The following is an 18,001-nucleotide window of genomic DNA, read 5'->3' as shown; positions in this document are numbered from 1 at the left end:
TAACTACAAACATGCTGACAGTAAAGGAATTTGAATTAACATAATTAAAAAAAAATAATCCACGTATTTAGAGTATGAAACAGTATAGGGAGAACATTTTAAAGGTGGAGGTCAGGTAGTAAAACCTATAAAAGGTTAAAATGGCAATGATAAGTAATTTGCAACATCATGAAACTTTGAAGTCACATAAAACCGATGGACTTTTTTGTAAACAAGTTTTTTCTGTTTCTTTTGTCCTTGAGGCACAACAAAGTATCATCATAAATGTTTGAAAAAAGAAAAAAAAAAAGCATTACCTTACTCTTTTCTGCATCACTGCTCTTCTTGTGGATTAAATCTGTGTTGGATTGCCCTTCACAATGACACCTCCTTTGAAAAATCTCTTTGTTTGAACAACTGTTTGACCGACAGGTTTGTCTCAAAATCCATTCTTGTTTCACATTGGCCATTTCAGAACTACTCCTGTTCAAAGAGCTAGTCCACTTGAAATATACCCAGCTGTTTCCTATGTTCTTGTAATTAAAATAACATAGATTGAGTAGCATTTAAGAATCATTACAGTCGCCTGTCTTTTAAGATGAGGTTCTTTTTTTGTTTGTTAGTTACCTACATTTGCCATTCTCTCAGCAGGTTCATGGGAGAGTTGTGTTGGCTGACCATTTCATAACCCTTCAGAGAAATACAGAGCAGAATAATTCCATAGAGCTTTAAATGTAGGTGAAGTTGCAACCTAGACCTAAGTCTTCATGATGGTATTCATCATCTTCATGATGAACAAAGTGACACTGCAAAATACATGAACTGTACCTGAGTTGTGAAATGAAATTTGCAAATTCTATGCTTGCTCTAGTTGGAACTGTTTCCTTGTAACAGAAAGTTCCTAAACAGAAAATTGTATTTCCTTTCACAAGAATTATTAGATGAAAACCATGCCATGTTGTCATATTTCAGGCTGCATTACAGTAATGCTTGCCACGTGAACTTGAAAAAACAAGTGCAATCTTTTTCATTTGGTATTTATCTGCTTACAGATGGGGCTTGTGTCAATCATATGACTAAAATTTTTTTCTCTGCATCACAAAAAGACCGAAACTAAATACCCAAAGTAGTGATTTTCCTGATAAAACTTTGTGTTTGCATTAACTGAAATAAAGTATTCTGAATGTCATCAGCTGAATAAATAAATTCAACAGAAAAGTCCACTCTCTCTGCCCAATGCCCCCCCCCCCCCCCCCCAAGAACAACTGGAAAAAGTTCATAATCTTCAAATTAGTTATATGCTGCAGTTGAATTGATAAAGGTGATTCAAGGGAATATTCATCAGTTCAGCCTCTATGTAAACTACTTCTAAAAATGAGGTTTCTCTCTGCCTCTTGTTAACAATATATTGCAAGCATATGTGAAATTTATTTTCTTGGAAAGGAGTATTTTTGGGTTTAGTGTTGATATATAGTAGGTATACCACTTACATAGTATCTGGAAATAATTGAAAGTTCCATGACACACTTCATAAGATCAAGTGTGACAAACGAGTTGTGTATTAGTCATTGCCTTCCAGGTTGCAGAAATACAAAGAATAGTTTTAGCTTACAAATAAAAACCAGGGTTTTAGGGACTGAGTGCAGTAGCTGTCAAAGAGCATGCAACAACACTAAATAATTTAACTTTAAAGGAAAAAGAAACAGGTATAATGAAAGTGCCATAAGAATTTATACGAATATGTCTAGAATACTGTAGATTAAACAATTTTTTTTTTTTCCAAGTACTACCAAGTTCAAAAGACAAAAAGGCTTGAGCATAAGGTCCTGAAGTTTGCTTTCTAAAGACTGTGGAAGCGCTGAACTGTTTTTTTTTTTCTGAGATGATCCATTTTTAAACCAACAGATCCCTCAAAACAGCAGACCCCTTTGGGATTTGTATATTCAGTTCCATATTCTAATAGGTATGTGTAAATAAAAAAAAAATTAGTCTCATTTGCTCAAAGTATGTAACATTTCTGAGCAACAGATTTACATAAACTATTAAGTACATTAGATAAAACAACAATGCAGTGTTTACTTTTTTTTTGCACACAGCTGCTTCCACTATTTTGCACTGGCATTTGAGTATAGTATGTTAGCCATAATTACTTTAATTTAGAGCTTTGGGCCATACATGATCATTCATATCCATTGACAATGCTATATTTTCCATCTTAGGACAGTTGCCCTTTGCAACATCTTTACAGGTAGCATCTTGCTTTTCAGTATTGGCAAATAATAAATATATAAGCACAAATTACAAAAATACTGAAATTACAGATGCTAAGAAGAATGTCCACGGGATTCTGTTGAATTTCTGAAGTTAGTTTGAAAGAACCATGTCAACATATTCGGAAAAAAGTCACTGTATATTAAGATCAAGCAAGATAGATGTATCTATCCAGAAAAAAAATGGAGCAGCTGTTTACTTTTGTTGAAGATATTGAAACAATCGTGTTACTTTTTAAGGTTTGGGGTTTTTTTTAGTGGGGCTTAGGCAGAATTTAGACATGTAAATCCAAGATCTTTGTATTACTCCCAAAACACCTAAAGCTTGTGTTTTCAAACTTCCATCTGCAAAGTAGGCAGACAGCTATCACTGAAGTCTACAGTAAAAACCCAAAGCAGTGCCTGTTGTCCTGTACCTGATCTGTTAATAGCTCAGACTATTTCACTTAGAAATCTAGTTCTCCTGTTGCCGTTATTTCCAGGGGGAAGGCTGTATAGCTCCTATGCCTATGGGAGAGGTGAGATTCAGCCTCCTAGCTGAAAACAAAATTGAAATTCCAATTCTCAACCCCAAGGTACCAAGGTGAACCCCAAAATCATGTAAACGTGAATGAAGAAGATCAGTGAGCACTACTTTTACTGTAATGCAATTCTGTGGTATAAGAATAACTTATAGTTTTGTAAGAATACATCTCTGGGATGCTGATTCAACCTGGAACGAGTTCAGCAGGGTTAACTTGCTACTGTAAGTTACCCATGTCCTTTTCTAAGTGTAAGGTACAACTATTCAACTTTGTCATTACAAATAAGAGCATGTATCCCAATATGGATTTAAAAAAATAATCACACAAACAGCAGCAAAAAATGAATTAGTAGATATCAAAACCAAAGAAAATATTGCAGCTTAATATACTTTTGCCCAAAGCGCTTATAATTCTTTAACTATTTTTTCCCCAGGCTCAGACTTTGAAAGCATTACAAAGCACACAGTGAAGCAGCAGCAGCACATGGTATTTTGCGATTCTGACTTCCTCAACTCAGGAGAGTTAAGGATCTTTGCAATGCGAAACTTTTTTACCTGGAAGACTGTGAAGGAGTTACATGCATACAGAGTGATAAAATGCGTCAGTGTTCATTGCATACAGCTTCGTGTAGGAAACTGGACCGTGATTCCTGAGGGACATACACATTATTCCCTTCTAAAAGACTTTGCTCTATTTTATTATTACTGTTTATGATGAGGAGGTGGAGAGTTCAGGGTTGTTTGGAATGTTCAGTCTTTTTTAATGTAAATTTACAGGTAAGAACTTTTTCTTACATACAGTTTCATTTGGATTAATTTTTCACTCATTTTTAGCTGAAGCAACTTTACTGTCCTTTAAAAAGTTAATGAACATACACAACAAAGACATCCAGTGTAATACAAGAGATCATATTTTGTAGGTCTGAAATATTTCTGCACTTGGTACTTTCTGGTAAAGGATGCTAGCAGCTGAGGTTTTGATACGAAAAGAACTGATCGAGCAACATGAAAAAATATTTTGATTGGGTTTACCTTATTTAATGCATCTTGGTGCTTGCCAGCAGTTGTTATCTTCTTTGCTAAACTAATTACAGTGCACTACTTGAAAATTGCTCCAAAGTTTTCAGGAGTACGATTTGAAACCCTTGGGTGATCAATTCTGCTTGTGACTATAGGGGAATACCATTCAGAAGAAAATAGATGGGGGAAACCCACCAGTAGAAGTCAAATGGGCAATACAATATCCGTTATGTACTTCTGTAATTACGTATTACTCGGGGGGGGGGGGGGGGTCCCTCTAGCATCTTTGAATTTGTTAGAGTTTTTGGAGAAGTATTCTTAGAAAGATCTATCATCTCCTACCTTGTACATAAAGACAGGTACATATACCTGCTGCTTTCTTCTTTTACAGTTTTCAGTTTTATATTTTGCTGTGAGCTCTAAATTGGCATGCTGCTGGCTGTCAAGCAAAAAGGCAGTTCCAGCATGCTATGTTCCTTTTTTAAATGACTGAGGAAAATATGTAGGTTGTGGCTTTGGTGCAGTGGGTGGTTTTTTTCAGTCCCCTGAACAGAAAATGGAGCGTGTGTGAATCATATCAATATAAGCTATACATCACTGGTAAAAATTATGGCTGTTTGCAAATTAAAAACCTGACACTATTTTTCATGGTGCACCAGTCTAAACTATTAAAATAACAAATCTTTACAAAAAGAAAAAGCAAAGGCACCTTTAGAAACCTGTTCCACAGTTTTTCTGACCAAGCTTAGTTTGCACATTTGAAAATGCATAAAGGTTAAAATGAATAAATATATTGTCTATGCATTTGATAAAAGTATTTATTAAAAGATAATATTAAAAGTATGATTTAGCCAATTCTTTTTGTTATTAAACAAAGAGCAGCTCATGTCCCCTAATCAGAAAATGTATATAGAAAAATTTTTTTAGAGTGCTCTCAGTAAAACAACATTCTCATCCATTAGTATGTCAGAGTAAGCCAGCAATACTTGGTACTGACTGTTGCCCAGACCAGGAACACTCTTAGTGGCTCGATTAATTAACTAAACCTCCCTGAACAATTTGTATGTTTCATGCCTTTTTTCCTTTCCAGTTTCCACATTTAAAAAAACAGGAGAGGAAACAGGGGCCTGCAGAAACCAAATAATGATACTATATGCAAAACTCCAGCAGTTTTGTGAGACAGAAATTTAAGAAACATACACATGCGGGTTGCCCCATCTTTTCTACCCATAGTATCAAATACATATTTCCTTTATTGATTGCTTGAATATTCAGTTTTTGCTCAGCTTACAGAGAAAGTTTAGAATTAGAGTTACTGCTCCAGATCTTACATTAAATCTGCAAAAGATGTATGCATTTTTATTATACTGTAAAGAAGGAAACAACTGTTTTCTTGTTTTCATAAGATAGCAGAAAAAAAGTAGCATTTTGCTTGTGTAAAACAGCATGGTTGCTGCTGCTGCTAAAACTGACACTCTGTTAGTGTGAATGAATTCATTGCTATCAGTAGACTTCTGAAGTTATCTGAACCCAGTTGTGAAACGGCCCCTGAGCTGGGTTACCTGATGAAGGGAAGTACCTGGCCTATGGGCTACGCGACAGCTTCTGGCCTGCAACATCAGGCTGGTTTTGGGGGGAAAAAATTCCTACTAGTAGGGTTTGTTGACACAGGTCTCAGTTGAGAAGCATGCAGTTGGTGGCAGGGCCACCAGCTTCTCCTTTGAACTGCTGTGACGTCCTCTTTAGTGAGGAAGATCATGAATCCGCCTGACCACCTGGGAGTAATAAGGTAGATGAAAGACCAACAGTGAGAGGCAAACCCACCGTATGGAGTTGCCAGGAGAAGCGATCAAGATGAAGTCAAGCGATGAATTGCAACATCCTGCCTAGGGAGTCTGACATGTCTGTATCCATCACATTTGCTAGGTTCTGTGATAAAAGCTCATCTGCGCACCCACCAAGGAGCCCGGAGAGACCACCCTCAGCTGTACAGATGGCAAACCTGCAAGCCTGGCTTCAAATCCAGTGAGAGGTGTCTTTTGTAGTCAGATGTACTTGGTGATGTAGTGTGCTATTAAGGTCAAGACATCAAGAGAAGCAGCCTGCAGTTGGGTTACTGAAATAATAAAACATCCCAAAGAACTCTCAGAGTATGCAAGCTCCACCATAAAAATTGTATTTTAGTATCGAAAATCAAGGAACTAAGTGGCTTTTATTACAGCGCCCAAATTAATGAGTCCCCTTTACTGTTTTCTAAAAGAAAAAAAAAAGTAGCATTTTACTCTAATGAGTCAACAGATCAGCCTCAAGATCTTTTTCAGTTCATTAATCAAATGAACTAGATCCATTCATTTGGAACAAATCCCTCTCAGCTGATGTTCATAAGTCTACCTAACGAACAAGCCTTTGGAGTTGCTTAGACCTGGCTGCCCTTGCAAATACCTGCTTGAAACAAGGAATATATTTATGCCTGCTCCACAGCTACTCTCCAGGTGACCAGCTCCTCAGACTCCCACTTGTTGATGCTAGCTCCTGTCTTCTGCCTTTGGTCCTTATTCCCTGACAAGATGCAGCTCTCTGTTTCTGGCTTGACTTTGTATCAGCCTTCCTCAGTGAGGAAGACCAGGGCTACTAAAGCCCTTGTCCATTACCCCTCTGCTAACTGTGGTGCTAGAATTGGCTTTGTGGGTGGTATAAGCCTATTTCTTCTCTGAGTGCAGCTGGCAACATACCCTGGCTTCCACCAAGAAGTAGACCGTAAGTCTCAGCCACAGCATAAACTCTTTACTGTGATACTCTTCTTAAACCTTCTTAATACATACAGAAAATTTGCAGTTAAAAAAATAATCCCTCTATAGGAGGGCTGAAGCATTACGTAAGATATGCTGAACTAAAATAAGAGTTCCCTAAAATAGAGATCCTTTGGGGATTTGTAACAGTAGGATTAAGTCTGTGGGCAGCAGCTCAGTTCCTTACAAAAGAAAAAAGATGTGAAGAATAGCAAAGAAAGAGGTATACCAGAAGCATGAAAAAGCCCATTTTATAGTAAGCAATAATGACATCCACAACCAAATTAAACAAATAAAACAGAACAACCTCTGTGACAGCAGCAGGAAAAAAACCCAACCACCAGTCAGAACAGGAACATCTTATTGCTGGATTCTTTCCAAACCATCTCCACAAGCAGTGTAGAAAAGAGAAAGGAAATGAAATAAGACCAGTTTAATATTTAGCATTACTGAAAGAGACAAGAGACCTAGCAAGAATATTCTTGCATATCCCTCAAAATTTTGATGGATGAATTTTTTTTATTCTTTATTTAATTATTTGTGAGGTTACGGATTTCTTTACTGTAGATCTCATGTGGAAAGCTATATGCATTTAGATTGTAAATGACTTGCCACCATTGTAAAATAGTATTTACCTGTATTTAATGTTTCCCAAATACCCTCCTTTATTAGGATGCATAACTGTAGCTGCTGTTTTGAATACAAGAAAACTCAAAAATACCTCCAGTTAATTTCTTACTTGGTGCTAGAATAGTTTGCTTTTAAAAAACTGTTTACAAACCTTAATGCTACAGCTGAACTGTAGCAAACAAACAGCTAGCTGATGACTTCAGCTTATTTTTGTCTGTCACCCACCTGGAGTAACACCATCTACTTTGGCATTTCCTAGTCAAGTCAGCTGGATACAGTTTGGCATCCCATTCAAACAAACAAAAAATTGTACATTTCTCACATTACTGAGTATAAAAAAGAGGCATTCTTTTTACCTTGTTTCTTCTATGCTTTTTCTTCTGCATAGGCTTTCAGCTGCTTCCATTGTTTTGACCCAGAGTAAATCTCATACAGTGTAGCTGAGTTGTGTACATTGTTCACTCGCTGCTTTGCCTTGCTGGTAAATCCTAAGCCTTGTCTAACATCTTCCCTGTCTTCGCTTTCCTCTCCCTGTCATATTTTGCTATGGCACTTCTCTTGGGAAGTGTCAGTGTAACTCCCTTTGGCAGCATGGTTTACTCCACTATTGCTGAGAATACTTGAGAGTAAAATAGACAGGGAAGACGGTGGAGTCAGCTTATTACAGCCACCCACATCAAATGTCAGACACAGGCATTCGAATGAGGAGTAAGCAGCGCGAAGCTATTGCTAAATAATGTGGCTTTGGCAAGGCTCCCTGCAGCATAAGACCCTGCTGAAAGGTAAACTTTCTGGCTGCGGCTCAAGGCCACTTAGTGTTCCGCATTGCAAAGAGCTTACAGAGGACCAACATGCTATTTTAAATCTCCGGAGCACTGAATGTTTGAAGTCCCATAAAGAAAGCAGGGAGGACTACCTTTGGGGAGACCTGAGATCATCTAGAAATTAGTTGCCCTGGTTTAAATTCCTATGTGTGATTTCATCTGGCAGGAGTTATGTCTCAGCCTCAATCCAACAGAAATCAACAGCAAAGTTACGAGTAATTTTAACGATAGCAGACTACTACCAAGGACCGTAGGCAATGACCACAATCTATGTTTCAATGATTTAGTGAGTGTTTGCAGGGCTAATGCTGAATGAAATTCTAAAGTATCACTGTTACCGCCTTCTGTCATTGGTCATCTCCTCCTGCATTATTTGTGCGATTTAGTGGATAAACTGTTCTTTGATGTGGCAATCTGATAATATCGGGATATGCAGGTGTCTCTGCCCTTATTTTAAGAAGGCATGACCATTGTCTGAGTTTACTTTTGGCCTTAAACCTCTTTTTCATGATCCCTCTCACTGGGGTTAGAAGACTAAGAACTGCTGTTCTTCAGTCACTGACTAAAAATAGTTTGACAGTTGGGGAAAAAGCTATTCTGATTCAAAACGATCTTTGACGTGAACTGAGAAGGTTGTCATCTTGGAACGTAGGTTCGGGCAGGATCTGCACTCTAGCTTACATAGGCACAACATTAACATCATCTGAGCACCAAATAACGTACTGGTTGTTATTAGATAACACTCTAATTACTATGGAATAATAGTAGCAAATTGCTTTCTAAATGGATTTTGGAGGCAATATGGTAGAATCCAATACATTAAGAAATTGAGCTACTCTTTTAAAAGACAATTTTCTTTTGGGTGTTTAAAATTAATCTATGGTGATTATGTTGTAGTCAGAAAAACTGAACAAAGAGTCTGTACTTTCAAGAGTTCAAGTCACGCTCTTTAGTTTTAGAAGTGCTTTTCCTCACCCTTCTCATTGCATGCATGGACCTGAAGGAGCCACAGGTGCCCTTAGTCCATCCATTCCTGAGAGTCTCATGGTGTCCAGGCAGGCTCTGAAATAAAGGGGAAGGCGGTCGGGTGGTGAAGAGCACAGAGACGTCATCCTGGAGAACTTCCCAGTTACTGATAAATACCACTTCTTCAAAAGATCATTTACATTCACAGGGAGGGGGTGGTTCCCAGCCATACCAGGTTTCCAGCCCCACGGGAGCACACCAGCATGGAAGGAGAACGCTGCTTGGAGGGCGACTCGCCCAACAGCAATGGCAGAGAGTTTTGCAAAGGGGCAACAGTGCTCCAGGTGGCTACTTGGCTTTGGATTGAGACATTAAGCCCTTTTGAAACACATGGTTAAAAGAGCTGGTGAGTATCTCTCTTGATATTCAAATCGGGTTTTAATGCCATGTGCCATCCAGCCTTTGGTTAATATAGCAGAGGACACAAATGCAAAAAATTCAGGACTTCACTAAAGCTGTGAAACTGAACAAAATGCAAATTAATGGTCTCTTACTGACTGAAGAAAAAGGGAAGTCACTGACACACAATTTTTAAGTATTTTTTTACCTGCTTTCCTTATTTTTCTGTGTTCTTTGAATTTAAATTGCATGTCTCTCACTTTTATGTTTTCACAGAGGAACTGCATTCCTTCTTACCACAGCTAAACTTTCATAAACTGCAAAGGGAAAAAGAAACTAAGCTAAGGGTTCACCAGTGTTCTCTGTTTAAGAGAGATAATGAATATACTGCATGTAATATGACCAGCAAGTCAGGTGATACACCTCTATCTAAGGAGAAAATAGACTAATGCACATGGTATTCTACTTCTTTTGTACAGGGATGTGGTGAAATTGTTCAAGTGGATTTCCACTGTCCACTCACATCAGTAAAATGATATTTCAGCTAGTTCCGTGTTGAAAAATGAAGCCTATTGAAGGGGTATATTAAATCTGAGAAACTTCAGTAAAGCTAGTACTAAAAGAAAAAGAGGCAAGGCTGGAAGATGACTTCTAAACAGACTAAATGTTGTGGTAAGAATTTTCCATCTATAGTTTTACCTTAAAATGAATAATTCAGAAGACTGGAAATAAAATTTTGAACCTACATATAGGTAGACAAAGTGTGAACATTACCAGTATAAACAAGGAGTAATAAAATGCAATGGTGCTCTAAAATGCAACCTGACATTGTGAAAAACAGCTTTCTGCTACTGCATTTGTACAACCAGGTACTAATATGAATACTTGGGAAATAACTGGTATGTATGGAAACATAGAAAATAACAGATAAAACAGGAATAAGGAATTTAACCTGTTAGGTGAAATTCTTCAATACTGTTTTATCTATTGATTTGCATATGGTTTCCTATGGCAGTAAATATCAGTGTTTAAATTCATGTCATGTTTTGTCTCCCATCCCCTGCATTCCTTCATGAAGGACCTGCATGCTTTAACGGCTGTTATGAAATCATTTCTAGCCTTTAGATATGATAAAAAATTCTCTTCTATATATCTCCTAATGCTAACCCTGTCCTTGCAAATAAATACTAGCATCTCATTTGAAACGTATAATGTGTAACAAGTTTACAGAAAGTCTTCATTTTAATGTTTCTGTGATGATTGCACAGAAAATAGTGGGGGCAAAAATAAACTGGTGATTGCTGTATGTTGTATTGGCTTCTTGATCAGCTACTTGCGGAAGGTTATCACTGTCCTGCGAAATGCTTTCTTTCAATTAATTTCTTTGGAAGTCAGTGTAACCAGCTTTTCTTGTATCTTCTGCCTCAAATCACATCTGCTTGGAAGGCATTAGCAGACAAGTTGTCCACAGAAAAGGATATGTCTTCGAGAGCTTCCAGCAGAGAAAACCTTTGTGAGCACCCCTTCAGGATTTTTATGATGGTAGTTCTGTAGCATTGAAGCAAATCCTTTCCATTCCTCTTCAGGGCACAAGATACATGCCTAGGACGAGTGGTACAGTAACAGTGGGCTTCTGTTTCTCTTTGCCTTTGGGAAAACTAGTCATCTGTGGTGATACTCCATTCTGGCATTCTGTTGTTGTTGTTTTTACATCCTTCTTCTGTTTCTTTCCCTGTGCTCTTTATTTGTCTCTCTGACTTTTAGGGTGGTGGGTTTTTTTGACCACCAGTGCCGGATCATTTTTCTATCTTAGGCATATTTGTATCTTTATTGGAATCAGCCAATCGTAAAAACCCAAACACAAGCCTATAGTGTGATCCCCTTGCTCAGATCATAGAAAAAGCTAAACAACATTTATGGTCCTGATTTGCCCTGTCACACCAAGGACAGGCAAATCCTGCTTCCGTGTAGCTGACCTTAATTTTACGCGGTCCAAAGCTCTGCAGTTATTTGTATGAAACATCCTATGGTAACACACATCATCTGGAGACATTACACATAGAAGCACGTAAGCTAGCCCTGTATGTACTGCTGCCACGCTTAAGAACAGCCATACCCCCAGCCCTAGGACGCAGTGAATTCCTTCAATCCCCAATGGTTTGCAGCTGAACACGTGCAGAGAGAAGTGGCCATAGGCTTTGTGGGGGTCGCAGACCTAAAATACTGTCACCGTTTGGTGCTCCCTTCCCCATCTTACCATCCTGCCTGACAACACTGGCTGGCTGGCAAGTCTGTCTTCTGCATCTCAGACCAACCTTGCCGTTAGGGATACGTTCTGCCTTGGAGTGTGGAAAATGCTTGTTTAAATTTCAGCTCAAAAACCAGGACTCTGGGGAATAAACAGGTGGATCTTGTAACTGTTGTTGGATGTAGAGACAGAGGAATCACAGGCAGAAATGGGGTTTTTCTAGTATTGTCTCTTTATACAGTGCTCACGTGAGACTGATTCAAATTCTAAGCCCTGTGCTAGCATTTGGAATACAAGAAGGAGTCTCCAAATTACTTTGCTTCAATATTCTAAACTGCCAAAAAATGGTGAAATATTAATCTACTAATTTAACCCCATAATATAAACAATCCTACTGCTATGAAAGTATCAGTTGCTTAGTTTTGTCTAAGAGCATCAAGCAAGTTGGATAGCTGAGATCCCGATTTCCCACAAATAACCCACCTTCTGTTCAGACCCAATACAACTTCTGTGCACGAAGAGAGACTGGATGCCAGTTAAACTGTGGTTTAAACCATAGGTTTAAATCCAAAATTTCTATGATGACCTGATGTACATTAAGCAGCCCAGGATGAGAGATGAGACAGTGTTGAGTCCTAGCTCTATACAGCTCATGTTAGTAAAAAAAATAAAGCAAAAAAAATAGGACTCCCAGGTCATATGCTGAGATTGAAATGCAGCACCAGGAATTTTCTGTCTCATAGACAGAGATGAAATAAATACTTAGGATTCTCCCTCCTTCTGTTCATGCTCTTGGTATAAGTTGAGCCCAGAGGGTAGTCACTGTACTGCCCTTTCCGCTTGGCCTCCCTAAAACTGAAAATAAAAGAGGTCAACTCTACGGTCTTAACTGAATTTAGATAAGCAGGAGAAGTAGCAGCTGCACTTGAAGGCTGCAGCTTTTAATGCTTGGCAAGAAACTGGGAATTTCTGATTGCTGGCAGCATCTCAGAGGAATCATTTGCTTTGTTACTAAATTACATGCACTTGGGACACTAAAATTACCTACAACTATCATTCTTTTTTTCAACAGCTTAAAAAATACAGTTGTTGTGAACTTCTCTGTTAACATCCATGTATTTTTCTGTGAATATGTCACATTTGGGGGTCACAAAGGTACAGTTAGCATACTGATATTCATTTATATAATCAAGCCACAATATTCCTACCTAGCTCTGATTGATTGCTGGCAGCAGCTCAGTTGCTCAAAGGAGGGAAGAGTGAAAGCGAATTAGACATACAGTCCAGCCTGACAAATTATTCATTATATTTAAGAGCATTCCACGGACCAAGCTGCTGCCCTGCCTTATTTAGGCAGAAATGTACAGATGGGATAACCTGAACTAAGACATTCAGAGGTGTCTGAACATGAATTTAAGTCAGTAACTTAAGCACAGAGAGGAAGAACAACAGACACCTCCAGCCAAACAGAAATGATGAGTAACAGAACTCACCAGCTATATTTTCATAGCTCAGATTGCTTCTTCCCTTTTCCCACTGCAGACATCAGGTGTTGCAGAGTGAGGTTCTGCAACCTGAGTACGTATGGATTACCACTGAATTTTGATGAAGTTGACCAGAATACTCTTCAATTTACGAAGATAGACACTAGCCTGGCAGCTAGTTGGACTTGCCAGCACACCAAAGTGCTCGTCACCCGTTGGAAAAGGTGCTGCTCAGCACGCAGCCTCGCAGCTGCCAAATGGAGCCAGCCCCTACATGCTGACGTTTTGGAAGGGACCTGGGAGGTGACAATGAAGGTAGAAGGTAAAGAACCTAGGGAGTGATTTTTAAAGACATCAAGATGCCCATAAATAATCTGTAAGTGCTCTTGTACAAGGAATTTGATCACACTGCTTCCTGAGCTTATAGCTCACTATGAGAAATGATGTCAGGCAGCAGAGGGCATTGGGACGACAAGTTAAGAGGACAGAAAAGGATGATCAGCGGTCAGATGAGAAAAAGTAGTGATCTTTCATGCCCTAGCACTCTCGAGTGAGGAAAGCCATATAGAAGGCTGGGCGTGCAGGGTCAAATATCAAGTATTTTCGTATGTATGAACAGTATTGGGCAGCCACATTACCACTATAGGACGGTATTTGTGCTGCTTACCTTATGCCTTGCTCTGCATGAGCCAAGCCTAGTTCCACCCTATGGTCCCCAGCCTTGCTGTGCATCTTTATTCTCCTAGTCACTGTGTTTCCAAAGAGAGGTGAAATAGAAGAGACTTTGTTTTTTCCTTTACATCCCTCCCTCTTCCCAGCAAATTTCCAGAGCAGAGCTGCTATGTGTATGGAGTTAGTAGGAATTTCAGGATTACGATATGAAGAGATTTTAGTGATACCATCTCCCACAGGACTTCAGCTATCCTCCTCTAAGCAAAGAAAAAAACAGCAAATTTTGTCCACCATGTGAGCTTTCTTGATCTACTTGATATTACATAGGTGAGAGAGAAAGGAACTGAGAATACTTTTCATCAAACCCCAGTATTTTATGCACATAATTGTACTGGAATTTTATTCATGTTTATGTCTTTTTTTGAAAAGGGCAATAAAATATCCACCATAAACAGGCTGGTGGCTTTCCACACAGGTGGTGTTCTCTATTTATGAAAATCACGTTCCTTACTTTCTTCACCTCTCCTTCTTGCATTTCCAAAGTACTGGGCTACCAGCAGCCATAACTCAAACAGCTCTAACTTGATTCCTGAATGTATCATTTTTATTCTGTGCAGTATTCTGTATCCCTAGATGAATTAGGCTTGCTGGACCAAACGTCACAACCAGCTTTCCTGACTAATGCTGCTGTGAAGTCCTTTAATTAAGCTGCTTTTACAGTCTGAAAAAAATGTCTTTGATCCCTTTTTAAAATACCTCTGTAATAATATTTCCACTGTTTGAACTGTCACACCCTTTTTTTTTTTTCCCCCGCCTTTGAGTAAGTCAAAGAGCACTTCTATGTAGAATCACTTCTGGAGCTGCCCAGAACAGAACCAAAACCTTGTTCAGTTTGTATGGGTTCTTTTAAAAAACCAGCCAACACGAACTGCTCACATCTTTTGTCCAACACCCACGGATGCCTTGTGCTACTAAACCAGGTAGAGCATCCCGTGGTGGTCACTGCACAGTTTTGCTTGTGTCCGGGCGACTTTGGTGCAACCCCTATGTCTCAATTCCCCATATCTGTATCTGCAGCTGTCTGGAGTTATGCTCACACCACATGCAATGGCACCTCGAAGATGTGAAGAATTTCACCTTGTTGGTTATGCTCAGGGTCTGAAGTTTGACTCCCACTTTTCTCCTTACTTAGGTAACATTGTGGTCTAGTTGTCCATCACTGAGGACTCATAAGCTCCCATCCTCAAAGCTAACCTGAGGGGACTAATGAGGTCGTTCAGCAACATTTCCCCCTATATACCCTTGGTGACCCTGCAGACAGACATGGGGTCCAATTTGATCAGCCATACTCCCTGACTAGATGAGTTTTTCACAGCCTGTTAAACCAGAGCATGTGGTTTCACTCCTGTCTCGTTCAAAACTTTAAGAGAAGGTGGCTAAAGTGTTTCTTGGCTCTATCAACCTTGCTGCTGCAGCAACAGAAGCACTGTGAATGCCAGCCAAATGTGAGGACACAACCCACAAACAAGAGAAAGACCTGAGTGAAGTCATCAATACAGGAATGGCAACAAACACCTCTACACTTCTGGAGAACGCTCACAGCAGTGAAGTCCTCTACTTCGAAAGGGTGGCTGAGAGAAGCTTAAATTACAGTAGGCATGATCTATTCATGTGTCATGTTTTAGGCAGCAGGACAAGAAAAACTGCCAAGTACACCTTCTGTGCATATTACAGTGGAAAATTTTCCCATCTGCAGTCATAGACTGGCAGTTCACACACAGTAAGTATCCATGGACTTGCTAAGTTTTCCTCCGTGAACTTGCTCACTTCTCCTAGCCATGTCTCTTCCATACCTTCTTCCTCACACTGCTACCAACCCGGCTTTTCTTCACCATCAGGTCATCACTTGAGCTCCCACGTATCTCCTGTGTTAGGTCCAGAATCACTACATCTCTTTTCTAACACTCATTATCTCCTGTTACAGTCTGCAAGAACTCAAGAAATCACTATTCCTTCCTCGTCTGCGCTACCATAGTCCTAAAGATGCTATTAAGGAAAGCAAGACAGACCTTGCTACTACCGTTTTTCACATGCAGGACTGATTTTAAACCCTTACCTTCTGAGCCCCGTCCTGCAGACCCTTTTGCTCTACTCTAAGCCATGTCCTGTAGAAATATAGCTGCATGTGATAGGACATTAGAGAAGCAAAGAAGGAAGACAACGAAAACATAGACTTACTTTTTCCTTTCCTTCCAGTAGCATGGATAGAAGGTCTATTAAGTTGAGTAGACTTTTATAAAATTGGTCATTAACACGTAACTTACCAAGAGATTTAGGACTTACTTATCCCACGCCAACATTGGAGCAGGTACACCCTTGAAAGGGGAGACCGCAGCCGGTGAAGGACTCACACTGAAGCATAGGAAAGGAGTGAGAAACGAGGAGGGGCAGCGAGAAATCACGACATCCTGACCGCAACCCGCCTGCGCTGCTCGATGCCTCACTGAAGGGGCTGACTGCGACCTGGGGTGGTAACAAGGGGGAGGAGAGGGGTCTGGAGTGAACCTGAGCCTCGGAAAGGAAGAGGGGTGGTTTTTCCCCTAAGTGTTTTAATGTTTGTCTTTTTTTGTTTCCCAATACCCAAATCAGTAATTAAATATTTATGCTAATTGGCAACAAACTAAGTTAAATTCCCCAGGGTGAGGCTGCTTTGCCCATGACGGTGCATGGTAAGTGACTTCCCTGCCTTCATCTTGGCCTAAAAGCTTTCTTGCTCCTGTTCCTCCCGTTTTCTCCCCCCATCCCGCTGGACTGGGGGGAGCGAGCCAGCAGCTGTGTGGGTGCTTGGCTGTTGGCCAGGGCCAACCCACCACTATCATCTGGGCAAATGTGACAATCAAAGAATTGCCAGGAGAACTGAGCTTATGGAACTACGTTTTCCAATGCTGGGAAGCCATCTGCTGGATAGGTGAAAAGAACACAAAACCCTTCATAGCTGAATGCTAAATTTGTCATCTGAAACTCAAAGGCTGATCAACATTTGTAAGATGCAGTGTATCACAATCCTGAAAATTACTGCCGTGGGGGAAACACTCAGCTGAACGTGAGAACCTGGCTTAAAGGACACAGGGAGTTATTAGCTGCTGTATGTGCTACAGACTTCAGCAGTTGCTGCGCACAAACTTTGCACAAGTGCATTCAAATTAGTTGCCTCCACATTTCAATAGAGACTTGATCTATGACCAAACGCTTCACTGAAGAGGAAGATGTTTTGGTTAAATGCCCTCCCAAGGCATTAACCTTCGAATTACGCAAAACTGGGATATGCTGGAAGATGAAAGCATCCAGGACCCAACCCGTTTCTTTCACGTTTCCCATTTTTCCCTCCCACCAGCACTGGCCAGCGTGCACAACCCCGTGCCGCAGGTCCCAGCAATGCCCCAGCCGTCCTCCTCTCCCACTAGCCCTGGCTGACACGAAGCTCTGTGGTTCATGAAGAGAGGTGCACGTCAGCCAAGCCCCTGGGAGACAGGTTTTCTGCATTTATCTCCTGTCCCCGCTAGGTACATCACCTCCTGCCTCCGGGGCGCGTGGGTTTCCTTGGAAGTTTTCTGACAAGTCTCTAAAAAAGCCTCTGCAAGGCTGCCCGCTCCATCCCTGGCCGAGATCAGGGTTGCACTAACACCGTGAAGGATGCCGTCAGCAGGAACGAATGCCGCTTCGCGAGGCAGCAGCCCCCCTCCAGCCCAGCTGCCACGCCGAGCTCCTCTCCCAAATGGTTTCAAGGGATCCTCAAAGACCCGAATCCTGCCCTCTCATGAAACCAGGCCCAAAATGAAAGTTTCTCTCCTGCCAGGGGGGCCTTTGGGCACCCCGAAACCCTCACAAGCCGACAGGGGAAAGACCAGGGTTTCTGTGGCACCAAAATCCCAGCTTTACCTTTTCTTCAGAATCAGGAGCTTTTCAGAAAAACGAAGACTCATAAAAACATGAGTGCTGTAATGGCACTAACATAACAGGGTCTCGGGTGGGAGTGCTGTAATACTGCTGAAGTACAGAGGGACAGGGAAATCCAACTACTGGCAAAAAAACCTATGTAGGTATTTTCTGTGCTTTGAAGGGAATGGACATATCTTTATTTTTCTGGGCAACTGAACTAATTTGAAATCATACATATTCCTTAAATCTGTGCTTTAG

General features: G+C 40.4%; 1 long non-coding RNA gene across 1 annotated transcript; it reads right to left on the bottom strand.

Moving 5' to 3' along the window:
- Positions 1–48: 48 nt before the first annotated feature.
- LOC121232430 lies at positions 49–13,135 on the bottom strand. The gene is made up of 3 exons (XR_005930844.1): positions 11,658–13,135; positions 9,609–9,702; positions 49–9,097 (listed from the first exon to the last, which is right to left on the bottom strand). It is a non-coding gene; the product is annotated as an uncharacterized LOC121232430 (long non-coding RNA).
- Between the last annotated feature and the right edge of the window lie 4,866 nt (positions 13,136–18,001).

The sequence above is a fragment of the Aquila chrysaetos genome, chromosome 18 (genome assembly GCF_900496995.4).
Source record: "Aquila chrysaetos chrysaetos chromosome 18, bAquChr1.4, whole genome shotgun sequence".
Taxonomy (NCBI): Eukaryota; Metazoa; Chordata; class Aves; order Accipitriformes; family Accipitridae; genus Aquila; species Aquila chrysaetos.
Note: the sequence above shows the minus strand (reverse complement) of the source record. Positions and strands in the feature narration are given on the sequence as shown.